Here is a 14,129-nt window from a genome sequence, read left to right as displayed (position 1 = left end):
ATTGACCCCTGTAATGAGAAACCTAAGCGATCATCATAAACCTACATAGCATTCAAATATTCCTTAGCCTGGATCTCGGATAGGAAGAATCTAGTCTGACCTTGATATATTATTTTCAGCTTTGATGGGAAAAGCAAAAAGGCTTGAGCCCCTTTTGCTTGGAACGCCGCCATTAGCTGGCGGAGCTGCCACCTCCACTCAACTGTTGCCTGACAGAAATCAGGTCTGACAAAAAATTTGCAGCCTTTCCCAACCCTCTTCCTATCAGGTCTTGCAAGATCATAGACACTTTCTCTGGCTAAAAAGTTATTTAGGGAGATCAATATGGCCCGTGGCTTATCCATAGCTGACCCCATCTTCTTCTGAAGCTTGAAGGGGAAACGATGTGCCCTCTGAACCTCCAACTGCCAGTCCCATTGTTTTAAATCCGGAAATGCTTCTATAAAAAGCTCTACGAAAAACTGCCTAGGATCAGAGCCCTCTTTCCCTTCTGGAATACCTAAAATTCTTAGGTTATTCCTCCTGGCTCTATTTTCCAAGTCTGTTAGCTTCCAGACCATGTAATCTCTTTGTGCCTTGACCATATCCGTGAGACCCTTTTGCGTTGCCAGGTCATCCTCCAAGGCAGAGATCCTTTCCTTGGCTGCTACCGTTCTTGAGACTATTTCTGAGCATGTTTTAACAACTCTCCGGATTGAGTTCTGCATCTTACGACATGCTCCTTGTGTTCGAGAGCTTTCCTGACGCGCCTCCTCTCTATGGACCATCATAGTCTGGTAGATGGTTGATAGCGTAATTTCGACAGGAGGCCCTTGAGCGCCATCATTTGCCTTAGAAACATCGATAGTGGGGCCAGACTGGGTAGAGAACGAATAGTCCCATGCCATCGAACCGGCTGATTCCGCTAGGCCGGATGCCTTGCTTAAGGCCAGCCCCCCTTGACCAACTGATTCATGTCTTGCTGATTTTCGCACTGTGCCCTTACCACCAGATAAAAGTTCAGATTTTTATGCACCCCCAAATTGCCAATCTATTAAGTCGCTGTCATCATCCATCCATTCTTTATCGAACTCTTCCTCCTCTGAGGAACCTGAGCCTGAGCCCGACATAGAATAAAATTTGTCTGCCCCTTCCGGCTCTTTACTTGAACCACTGCCATCAGTGAAAGCCAATTTACTAGTTTCTGAACCATCCGCTAACACCATGTCTGAAATATTACTAGGTGCTTCCATATTCATTTGACTCGACCGAGGTTCCTTGTACACTATGAAAGAAGGATGGACTACATTTCCCATAATTCCACTGATCGGGGCAGAAGCCATAGTATGGAGTACATTATGTTCTTTAGGTGGTACCTCTAACAGACTCCCACTGCCTTCACCTTGTAACTCCTTACCGCTTGGGGAGACAGACCGCTAAGCCACCAAGTCACCTCCAGCCTGCTGCAAACAAGGAGTGATATTGGCCTCGAGGGCAGGGACCAACAAATCTCCGCTAAGAGCCTCTGAGCTGACAGGTAAGGCTTTCACAATTGCATTCTGCTCCTGTTTGCCGGGACCCACAGTCACTGTAGAAATCGATCTTCCAGCTTTCGCCGCCTTCCCTGCCTGCAACTTGAACAGCGAGGGGAGCGTCTGTTTCATTTTACCAGCTCCGACGCTGGCCAGCAGACCAGGACCCGAGGCAGAGCCCGAGGCCCCCGTCGCCATCTCCTCCAAACCATGGGCGGTCGGAAGATCTTTCCCGCCGAGGGTTTTACCGGGGCTTGCTGTCAGGGCCGGTTTTACAGTACCGGCACGGGTTTTCGGAGTTTTCAATGGCGCTTTTGGTGCCATTGCAAAGAAAGCACACCAGAATGTCCGGGGTCCGCTAAGCCAAGCTGGATGCGGCTGATACAGGATAATTTTAGTCGACAAGGCTCCGTAACGTTTAAGCAGCCGCCAGAGCATAGCCAGATAACACTATACACCGCCTTCACTCATTCATACGCAGCGGTCAGTAATATGATGGTATGATGGTGGAATCAACCAGGAGAGTCCACAGCGACTGTTCACACAGCCGAGTGACCGGCCACCATCTTTGCCTCTCGGGGCCCTATGATTCCAGTGCTATTTATTGTAACTATCAATGCTTGTTTGAATTGTATCTTTACCTCTAGCCTCATAAAGAGACTAGTGGGATTATTCTTAGAAAATACATATATTTTATATATATATACCTGTGTGGATTACTCTTTCATTTGGTTATTCAAGAGGTTATCTATGGTAAAACAATAAGCTTAACACTCCTTCAAGACTTAGCCTGAAGGCTGCTCTCCACAGCTACCACTAGGATAGCTTTCTTTAAAGGTTGTCTTTAACCTATCACCATAAGAGTCGAATTGGACTGGTGCAAGGTGTCCCCTATAACTAGAGGACAGCATATGCCAGGCCAACTTCTCACAACTGTGGACACCATTTCCTCCATCTCGTCCAGCTCCTCCGGTGGCGCTGGACTCGCACCTCCAGTCTGCATTGGTGCCTTCCGGTTGTTTGCGAGTTTCTGCTTGGTTTTGCGCTTCACATCATTTCACCGCCTCTTGACCTCTTCCATTGTCCTCTTCAGTACTCTGACTGCATTCACCTTGTCCACAATGGTCTGCCATATTCCATTTTTAGTTTCCAGTGACACAGTGGAGGTGACGAACAGTAGTTGATGATGTTCTATCACCTCCATTATCAGGATCCTGTTTTCCTGCGGACGGAACTGCTTCTTCCTACTCTTCTTGTCCTTACCCTTCCCTGACACCGAAGTCCCAGGCTGGTCCGCCGGGGGGATTGTGGGGTTCTGGTTGTCCTCTGCACTTGCTCCGGCTCCCTCCATTGGGCTTCGCTGTTATTTGGCTTTTCTCTGTGTTTTTTTCCCCGAGTTTTATGGTGCATTTTCCCGCATGACGCATGGGAATTGCAGGCCTGTGGCTGTTTTTCACAGATTTTTGTATCGCGATTGGCCTCATCGCAGCTTTTTTTGCATTCGTGTTTTGCATTTTTGCGGCATCGCGTTGACTTTATCGCGGACATTTCAAGCGTTATCGTGGGTCGATCGCATGGTGCCGCCGTGTTGCGAATACCACGTTAACACAGAGTTATTTTCCCGTGATAGACTGTGAGATGTGAGGAGTTGGGCTAAGCTACTTTTGCTGTAGTTATCACACGTTCTTGAGAATATCCCCCAGAGTGCCTTGTGGTATTTGTGAACTGAAAAGGAAGCTGGCACTGTGGGATTGTTGGATACATTCCACTGTGCCCGAGGCAAAGTAAGCCTTTATTCAATAGGAAAGGGGAGGCGAGTCCATGAATGTCAGGCCATGCGTGACATGCTGCTCTCCCTTTTAAATTGGATATCCTGCACAGAAGAAGTAGCGCAGGTGTTTCATCTCGTCAGCTACCTCATTTTTCTCAGTATCTCTTATTTATTTTTTGTTCCGTGTTTATTCTCCCTTTTTTCCTTCTATGTCCACTTTTTTATTATTACACCTTCTTTTTTCCTTGTTAGGAAATGTGTAATTTCTTTCTTTCTTTCCCGTCTGTCCTTTCTCCTGGCACTTTTTCCTTCCTGGCTCCTTTCCTTTCTCCTTTCTTTCCCGCCTTGCCCTTTTCTTCTTTTCTTTCTTCTTCACTCAAATGTAATTTCCTTATTTCTTCTACATTTCTGCAGCTCTATCTCTGCATCTATATTTTCGTCTGCACTCTCTCACAGTGTTTGTCTGTATTTCCTTTCGCTGTGGGCTCTATCTAGTTGTCTGAACAGCGCTTTGAGGGCACACATTTGCGGGACATTTGGGCTCGAGCCCCAGCAATATGGCAGCGCACCAAAGCCACGGGCCCAGCGGGGGGGCAGAGGAGGTGTGAGCAGGGAGGGTTTCCTTTCATCTTCTCCATTCCGAGTTCAGTTGCTTCTCCTGCTATTGCTACAAAACGAGAACACAGGACACGCAGTGACATTGGGCCACCTCCCTCCTCTGGGTGTTCTCAATACGGTGGGTGGAAACTTTTTGGCAAGCCCCTTTCTCTTGGAAAGTGTGAATGTTTACCAGTTAGCGCTGGGAATCGAACTTCTGCATCGCAACTTCAATGATTCATCTTTGCTTCCAAGAACAAAGTGAAAGCAATACAACGAACTTGGATGGCTGGGGCGGGTTGAACCGTGATGCCGAATGGCAGACGCACTGTCGAGTGCATCTTGAGAAGCTTCGGCATTTGTTGGATAAAATTATGACACAGGGGCCCTCCCATGCAAGATGCACCATCTTGAAGGAATGAGAGGCTAAGGGAGAGGAACCGTCCTGCTCCGGTTTCCAGCACAGTGCGTCTTGATGAAAAGTGCCTGCTCCCATCATCCAGATCCAACCAAGAATTTTAACTGACTCTCTGAAATCTGTACGCATTGGAACCTACTATAGGTGTTTAATGAAAGCTCGATGTGACTACACATCCCAGCATGCTGCATGAAGAAATCAAGTACGTAGTTGATCCCATGAGGGGTTTTTCAACCAATCAGCATGCAGTATAAAGAGTGCTCCAATGCGTACAGGAGAAATGCCTCTGATGAAGTGGTACATTGGCCACAGAAACGCGTCAGGCAACACAATGAACTTGCATGGCTGGGGCAGGCTGAACCGTGATGCCAAATGGCAGACACACTGTCGAATGCAACTCGAGAAGCTTCGGCGTTTGTTGGATAAAACAAAAAAAAAAAATATATATATATATATATGTGTAGGCTGTGTCTCACCAACAATCACTTCCTTTTCGGAGGTGATACTTACAGACAGATTAAGGGCACGGCGATGGGCACCTGCTTCGCCCCCAGCTATGCCAATCTACACATGGGCTGGTGGGAGGAGCAGGTGCTCAAAGTTGACTACATTAATGAGTGGAGAGAAAATGTCATTAAATGGATCCGCTTCATTGATGATTTATTTATCATATGGAACGGATCTAGAGAATCAGCACAAAAGTTTATTGAAAGCATAAACATAAACAATTTGAACTTAAAATTTACTGAGCAAATAAGTACAGAGAAAGTGACTTATTTAGATTTAGAGGTGTACATTGCACAAAATTCAATCCAAACGTGCACTTTCAGAAAACCAACTACAGGAAATTCAATCCTGCATGCGGCTAGTTTCCACCCTACTAAACTTAAGATGAGTATCCCTTATGCAGAGAATCTGAGAATGAAACGCAACTGCAGCGAAGCTACTGCTTTGGGGCAGGCCCAAGAAGCCTTGAGCCACAGATTTCTCCAGAGAGGATACAAAATGGAAACGCTAAGACAGGCAAAATCGAAAGTAGCAAATATGGAGAGAAGTGTATTATTGAAACCAGACATTAAAAAAGCTGAAGAAAAGCGGAAGAATACTGAAAGTCAGATCCGCATGATCACTGGTTTCAGTACATACCAGGCTAGAGTGAGAGATAGCCTGAGTAGACACTGGCACCTCGTCAAGCAGGACCCTATTCTAAAGGGGAAGGTCACACGAACCCCTTTGGTGACTTTTAACCGTGCTAAATCTATGAGAGATGACCTATTTAAAACTGATTTTGAAGCCAAGAAAGGTGGGGGTTGGCTTAAAGCAAGCCCAGGCTTCCACAAATGTTTTAAATGCAAGGCCTGTAGACACGGTAAAAATACACATCAAATAATGTCTCCCCTTTTGAATAGTCCTTGGAAAATAAGAAAGCCACTTAATTGTAAAAGCGAATTTGTTGTTTATGTCTTGAAATGCTCTTGCCCTAAGATGTATATAGGAAGCACCATCCACATGGTCCACGTGCGCATCCTGCAGCATCTTAGGGCAATCGCTAATAATGATAAAAACTGTGTTGTTGCTCGTCACATAAATGAATTCCACAAAGGCAATACTAATGAACTAACATACTTTGCCATTGATCAAGTCCCTAAAGAACTAAGAGGAGGCGATAGGGAAAGGAAATTAAGAAAACTGGAGTCTAAATACATACTTATGTTCAACACAAAAAGTCCTCATGGTATGAATGTTGAAGAAGATCTACACATACATTTAAAATAGAGGTATCGTTCCCAATCATGTTGATTTTAAATTTTGGTTTTAAATTCTGATTTTAACTATAACTATCCAGTGATGGATTGATTGCTCCTGTTTTCCATACTCTTCCACGTGATCGTTTTAAGGACAACCGTTGTTTAACAATAATCATAGGATTCCCTGATAGATAGAATACTGTTGCACTAGCACTTTATTGTGACAATATCGCGATTTTTTGCACAAAGAAAGGCACTAGCACTTTATTTCAAGCATTGAATTGCACAAAGCACTAGCACTTTATTGACACGGAGTTGAATCCTATTGTTAAATTATTCCATAATTGTATGTCCTAATATGACATTATTATGTGTCTTTTCTTTTCCCTTGTCTCCCCTCTTGGTTCCTGGATGCAAAGGTTACCAAAATGGATTGCAAATGAATTATTCATTGGAAACTTTGTTGATTCTATATTATGAACGATGGACAATTCAACTATGACAAGGGATCTAAATTTATATGACTAAATCATGACTTGTATAATAATGTTATAAATGATTTGGAGTATGGAAATATAAGAATGATGCACTATTGAAATGAGACTTAGAGTACTCTATTTATGTGTCAGATAATGTCACTCTCTTTAAATTTTCTCCTCTACTTTTAATGGATGCTTTGATTTGAATGTAAATATGTAAATATATGAAATATTTGTAACTTTTAAATCCAATCCATTTTTTTGACTCACTTGAATGAGATAAATGTTGATATAAGAGAGATTTCTGGCACTATGTCAAGACAACGTTGTATTGGAAAAAACTAAGCATCACGGCAATGATAGTCTGCTGTTTATGTCTATTGAGGAGCTAATCATGTGACCTTGTATTTTTTGCTTAAAATGGAAACGTTTGGTCCACATTAGATTGTGTGAGCAAGGGATACGTCCCGAAACGCGTAACGAAATGAAATAAATACCCAAGCCGGATGGCTGAAAGCATCCCGAGTGTCGGTGTCTGATTTGGAGAAAGTCGGATTTGGTTGCAAATATATATATATATATATATATATATATATATATATATATATATATATATATATATTACCTACTGGTGGTTGCCAGTAGGTAGTTATTGTTAGAACCTAGTTTCCGTAGGAAAAGCATTCTTGATTTGCCAATAACTTTGATGCCGTTAGACGAATCTTCGCAAAATCTTCAAAGCTAATGGAGTGCTCCGGTCAGCTTCGGCGTTTGTTGGATAAAAAGAATATACTGGAGGAAAAGAGTGGAACTAGCAAAAGTGCAGGGTCAGTTGACTCCCAAGAAGCTAAGTTCAGAATCATTACCACGTACTCTGCAGAAGCCAATTTTTTGAAACGAATGTTAAAGAAAAATTGGCATATTCTCAAAAGTGACACCATCATGGGGGAAGATATTCCAAACTACCCCATGATAACCTTCAAAAAGGCGAGGTCACTTAAGGATAGGCTAGTCAGTAGTCATCTAGTAAAACAACCTACTATGCAGGGCACTTTGAAACATATGCAGGGTTTCTTTCCCTGTGGCAAGTGCAAGGCCTGCTCAAATAGCAAGAGGGTTTTGACATACACAGTGCCCTATGTAAATTTGAAAAGACCTATCCTTAAGTTTCTAACCTGTAGCACCTCTTACGCAGTCTATTGCCTTGTCTGCCCTTGTGGATTGTTGTATATAGGCAGCACCATTCATTCATTAAAGATTCGAATATTGGAGCACAGGAGAGCAATATTGAAGAGTGACGCCTCATATCCAGTAGCAAGGCACTATGATGACAAACATCCCAACAGTAAGAACTTTTTACAGTTCTTTGCCCTTGACTATATTCCAGATAACATCAGAGGAGGTGATCGTCTCAAAAAGCTACGCAGGTTAGAATCACGCTACATTATAGACTTACAAACTAAGTTCCCTCGTGGCTTGAATAGTAATGAAGAATTATCGGTACACTAGGGGTCCTAGTAAAGAGCTGTTTATGGTAACAATGATATCAATGTAAATATGTGGATTGTGGTAGTGCAATGACCACTATGGTGAGCTTTTAACATTGCCTTTTTCAATTACCTCTCTGCTTTTGTAGAATATAGTTGGACAGTAAGGCCGATATACGGCTTGATTGATTGCCATGCCGATACACGGCTTGATTTTGTGTAGTAGAGTAGGTGCCACAAAGCGTAAGCCGATACACGGCTTTATGAACTAATACTTACGTAGAATTGATGTTCAAAATATTGCTGTACTGGTACATGAGGCAATATGCCTTTATCAAGTTTGTTGATTTTGACAATTTTGACAATTGTGATTAATTTGTACTTAACCAGTATGTATATGTATATGTTTATCTATTCATATACTTGATTTTGAACACATTACAAAATGGCGCCGTATTATCTATGTACATTTACGCTGTCCTCTTTCTATGTTTAAATGCATGATGCATTGAGAGATTTAAATAATGGCGTTTTACGGTGTGCTGTGAACACCGAGGAAGGCAGACCGCCGAAACGCGTCTGTTCTGGGAATAAAGTCCCGTTGACACGCTACCCGTGAGTGCTTAATTCTTTACTACTAGAGAATTTTGGAGCGTGAATGTTATGCGGCAGGCACCGCCGCACTTACAGCACCCGACCGTGAGTGACTCGGATGAAGGTGCGAAGGGAGCAGTAATATATATATATATATATATATATATATATATATATATACATATATATATTAAGAGAAATAAAATGTTTTCGCAATTGCCCCGTGAGTGCTGGATTTGTTCCGGGAAAAGAGGATCATTGAAGCGTCGATTTGTTACACGGAGCACTACCGTGTTGACGGCACCCGCTTGCGGGTGCTCCTGACGTATGGTGTGGAGGAGCAGTAATATATATATATGGTTCACCATAACAATTTGAAAGACCTGAGTTATTTTGTTATCGATGCGGTACCAAAACCTCAAGGGGGCGGCAATAGGGAAAAGAAACCAAGGCAATTGGAATCCCATTATATATTGCTACTTGATACCAAAATGGCCAATGGTCTCAATACAGGGGAGGATTTGCACAATTTTGTGTGAGACATCTGTTTGATTTCACCTTTTATGTACTCATGGTCTATGGAAGGATTTTAGTGTAAGCATTCTTTTAGCCGTTCTTTTAGCCAGTCTTTGTTTTAACCGGGTTTTAACCCTCTGGTTTTTACTTGGTTTTTACTGGGTTTTTGTACTGGATTTTTAGACGGTTTTTAGTTGCTACATCTTTATCCATTTATTTGTGCCATTTGACCCTTCCCTCTACATGATTGTGGAGTCAGCTGAGATAAACCATTCATATTTCTATCTCTGATGTTGGTCTACTATTCTAAACTAGCATTTGCACTTTATATGGTGGCTATTCTGCCCTTTTTGGGTTTTTTCTGCTATGCTCATTTGCACCAGTGCACTTGCACTTCATATATTATTATGTGTCTTTAACCCCATCCCTTAATATCGCCTCCTCCTTTTCTATACTTTTTTCAATACAGTTTTTTGATCCTGTGCAAAATTTATATGTGATATATTGCGATATATCATTACTGTTCTTACTTATTGGATGCAATTTCTTTCCTGACATGTTTGAATGCACACGAATCATGAGGGGAGGTATACTGTCACCTATGATGAGTTTTTGATGACAGGTTGTATTGGATTTATGGGGTTATGACAGCATTTTAATAACTTGCTGTATTTTTAGCTATTTATTTGGGGTAGCAGAAACAATCCATTCATGGTGCTTTTTTTCTATTTATAAGAGGTACCCGCAATATGCCCCTAGTGTCTGAATGTATACATCATCTAATAGGTGCCAGATGTATATTTATGTACATATATATGGGCTAAACCGCTACGGTCTCCTTAAACTCATCACTTTCTATTTTATTATCCAGGTCCGACTATGACCATATTAGCGGCCTTGTGGAAGTTGTAAAACCTTTTATGTTTTTTAATATTTTTGCACTTGCATTTTTTAGATATATTACTCCATATCGGCCTGTTTTCTTTGTCATTTGTATTACATATTACTATAGTTTTTTTTAATCTGGGAGAAATCATCAAATAATGGAGTTACATTGCATTGTATCCGTTATGGCTGTGCAATTCTATTGAGTACACAGCACTATGTATTTATTACTTTTTAGGAATGCCTTTCTCTACTAACAACTGCATTCATCCTGATTTTTGATGTTTGTTGTTTATTTCTCTGGTATGCTGTAATATGCTGATAGGGAACTGGCTTAATTGACGTCACTTTATAAGTTGTAAATGGTCCTAGCGTGTCATGTGATCAAGGCCGTGGAAACGTGGCCAAAACGCGTCATGCTGTTCTTCACGCCATAAAAAGCACTTTATGAATTTGCAAGCACGGTGTGGTCTGTACCTGGTTATCCGAGGAGTTGGAGTGATGGGATTGTGGTGTTCCATATATATGTATATATATGTATATATATATATCTTATCTACTGGCGGTCGCCAGTAGATAGTTATAGTTAGGACCGAGTTCCCATAGGAAATCTGAAAATTCTATTTTGAATAACTTTGGCGCCGGTTGACTTATCTTCGTGAAAATTTCAAAACTAATGAGGCGCTCCGCTCAGCTCCTACCCTGAAAGTCTCGGGGTGATTCGTCAAGCGGGGGCCGAGAAAAAAGGGGGGTCCCAAAACACGTTTTCCCCATGCATTTTCCCCACAGGACCTTTAGTCGAAGGTACAGCCCGAACGGCTGAACAGAATTACTTGAAATTTGGCAAAGAGGTAGTCCTCAGGTCAGGCATGTGCCTTTTGCATATATGGTGTAAATCCGTTCAGTAGTTCCTGAGAAAATCAAAAGTAAAATCACATATATATGTGGGCGGAGCCTAACCACACATCTCATCGTGAGATCTGATTGGCTGTCAGCACTTCATCCAAGAAGTGTTGGCAGCCATCTTGGGACCAATATACATGATAGCACCTCATTAATAAGCATTGCAGTTAATAGAAGGTTTTAAGACTTTAGTTACATTATAAATCATTTGTTGACGGTACCATACTCATTTTAGGAATTGTGGTGTGTTCTAAGGTGATTGTACCATATGAAAAAGCCTTCTGCTGTGATATCACGAATCATGTTTGAGAGAAAACTATTTTCTCATGCTTTTCCCACAGAGGTTTGGAAGGTGATCTATAAGCTAAACTGAGAGCATATTTTCTGTAAATTCACATTATCTTTCTCAGTCATGTGAGAATGAAGTCTGACATTCTCAGTAAAACATGTACATCCAACAAGGGCAGAGACTGTCAGTTGATTCCTTTGTGTTCTACTGCAGCTTCCCAGAGTGTTCTAAAGAACAACTAGAGCGCTAACAGTCCTACTTATGACAAACGTATAGCACACCTGAAGCCATCTTGGTTGGCATAAAGTGGTAACTCTTAAAACATTTAATTTAAAAAGGAACAAAATGAGGGGGTTCATTTTGCCATAGAAAGTATGATTAGTGCTGCAGAAAGAAAAATTAGGGCACATTTTGAGTGACTTCTCAAATCCTCTTCTATTTCATTAAAAAATTCTGACATGCAGACTGAAACATGCACTTTCAATACCAGCAGCAGACTTCCCTGGTGAGCAGTAGCTTTACTACAGTGATCTAATAAGCAACTAGAGTGCTAACATTCTGAATTTATGGCAAATCTGTGACACATCTGAATGCCTTCTTAATGGAATCAAAGTAAAAAACTGAAAGTATTTCCTACTGAGGAGACTGTAGTAAATGAGGAAATTAGGAAACATCATAACAGATAAGTCTCCCAAAATGGCCACCAGAGACAAAAGAGCCCAAATGTAGCCCAAATATCACCCAGATGTAGCCCAAGTATAGCCCAATGACAGAATGTCCCAGAGTGTTCTAACGAACAACTAGAACGCTAACAGTCTTACTTATGACAAAAGTATGGCACACCTGAAGCCATCTTGATTGGAATAAAGTGGTAACACTTAAAACATGTAATTTACAAAGGTACAAAATGAGGGGGTTCATTTTGCCATAGAAATATGATTAGTGCTGTAGAAAGAAAAATTAGGGCACATTTTGACTTCTCAAATCCTCTTCTATTTCATAAAAAAATTCTGACATGCAGACTGAAACATGCACTTTGAATACCAGCAGCAGACTTCCCTGGTGAGCAGTAGCTTTTCTACAGTGATCTAATGAGCAACTAGAGTGCTAACATTCAGAATTTATGGCAAATGTGTGACATATCTGCATACCTTCTTGATGGAATCAAAGTAAAAATCTGAAAGCATTTCCTACTGAGGAGACTGCAGGAAATTAGGAAACTTCATAACAAATAAATCTCCCAAGATGGCCACCAGAGACAAAAGAGCCCAAATGTAGCCCAAATATCACCCAGATGTAGCCCAAGTATAGCCCAATGACAGAATGTCCCAGAGTGTTCTAACGAACTACTAGAGCGCTAACAGTCTTACTTATGACAAAAGTATGGCACACCTGAAGCCATCTTGATTGGAATAAAGTGGTAACACTTAAAACATTTAATTTACAAAGGAATAAAATGAGGGGGTTCATTTTGCCATAGAAATTATGATTAGTTCTGCAGAAAGAAAAATTAGGGCACATTTTGACTTCTCAAAACCTCTTCTATTTCATTAAAAACTTCTGATATGCAGACTGAAACATGCACTTTTAATACCAGCAGCAGACTTCCGTGGTGAGCAGTTGCTTTACTACAGTGATCTAATGAGCAACTAGAGTGCTAACATTCAGAATTTATGGCAAATGTGTGACATATCTGCATACCTTCTTGATGGAATCAAAGTAAAAAACTGAAAGCATTTCCTACTGAGGAGACTGCAGTAAATGAGGAAATTAGGAAACTTCATAACAAATAAATCTCCCAAGATGGCCACCAGAGACAAAAGAGCCCAAATGCAGCACAAATATCACCCAGATGTAGCCCACATGTAGCCCAATGACAGAAGTGTGCAAAGCACTTATTTTTCGAGTATTTGCAGTTTTATATAGTGCAGACTTGTCAGGTATTGGAGTGCTTTACATGACCATTGGTTACATCACACAATACCAAATTCATTTTGGTTGTAGACATGGGGAGATTAAGTGATTTGACCAGAATCACAGAATGTTGAGCTGAAGCAGAAACTCCAACCTGGTTCCCCAGTTGCAAAGTCTGCAGCTCTGGAAGTAACACCACATCCTCTCCCCTAGGTGCAACATTTAATCAAGTGGTCAACTGGATAAAAAAACATAAAGAATACAAATAATGTAAAGGTTTTTTGTCGCTATTTGAAAACTCAGAAAATATGTCCTCATTTTAGTTTTTTAGAGCACTAACCATAATTTTTATGCAAATAAGACCCTTTCATATATGTAATTTCTAAAGGAAATACTCTAGGTATTACAGTTTTGATTACATCAAGATGACGTCAGGCGTTCCACACTTTTGTAATAAATATAGAATGTTAGCAATCTAGTTGTTCATTGGGATACTGTTGAGAGGCCAGGGGCACGGACTCTGAAAATTGTAGGCAGGTAGGAGAGTGCAGATGCAACAATTTGACCACACTGGGTAGGCAGGAAGGGCAGTGGCAGCACAACAGACTATGGAGGGCAGTGGAAAGGGGGGCAGTGGCAACAAACCAACAATACAGGACTGGCAAGAGAGGCTGTGGCAATATAATACACCATTGTGGGCAGAAGGAAGAGGCAGTGGTAGTACAACCATACATGCCAACAGACCCGTTTCAGCCAGGAAACGTCCAATGTTTTTAAGCTCAAATGGGCTTTATTTGATCTCTCTCCTGTCTACAATCTCCTCTTTTTCAATGTAACTCAAAGGGGAAATTCAATACCCCATTTTTTTTTTCAAAATCTCCCTCTTACCAAGTTTAAAATGTTCGCAAGTATGGTACATTGGATCATGGTAGGCAGAGGAATTGGGGTAGGGACATGGACTTGGATAACAGAGGACAGGAGGGACATGGAGAGGTGCACCAAACTGACCCTACAGGG

The sequence above is a fragment of the Triturus cristatus genome, chromosome 3_1, assembly GCF_964204655.1.
Source record: "Triturus cristatus chromosome 3_1, aTriCri1.1, whole genome shotgun sequence".
Lineage (NCBI taxonomy): Eukaryota > Metazoa > Chordata > Amphibia > Caudata > Salamandridae > Triturus > Triturus cristatus.
The sequence above is the reverse complement of the archived record's forward strand: the minus strand, read 5'-3'. Positions refer to the sequence as shown.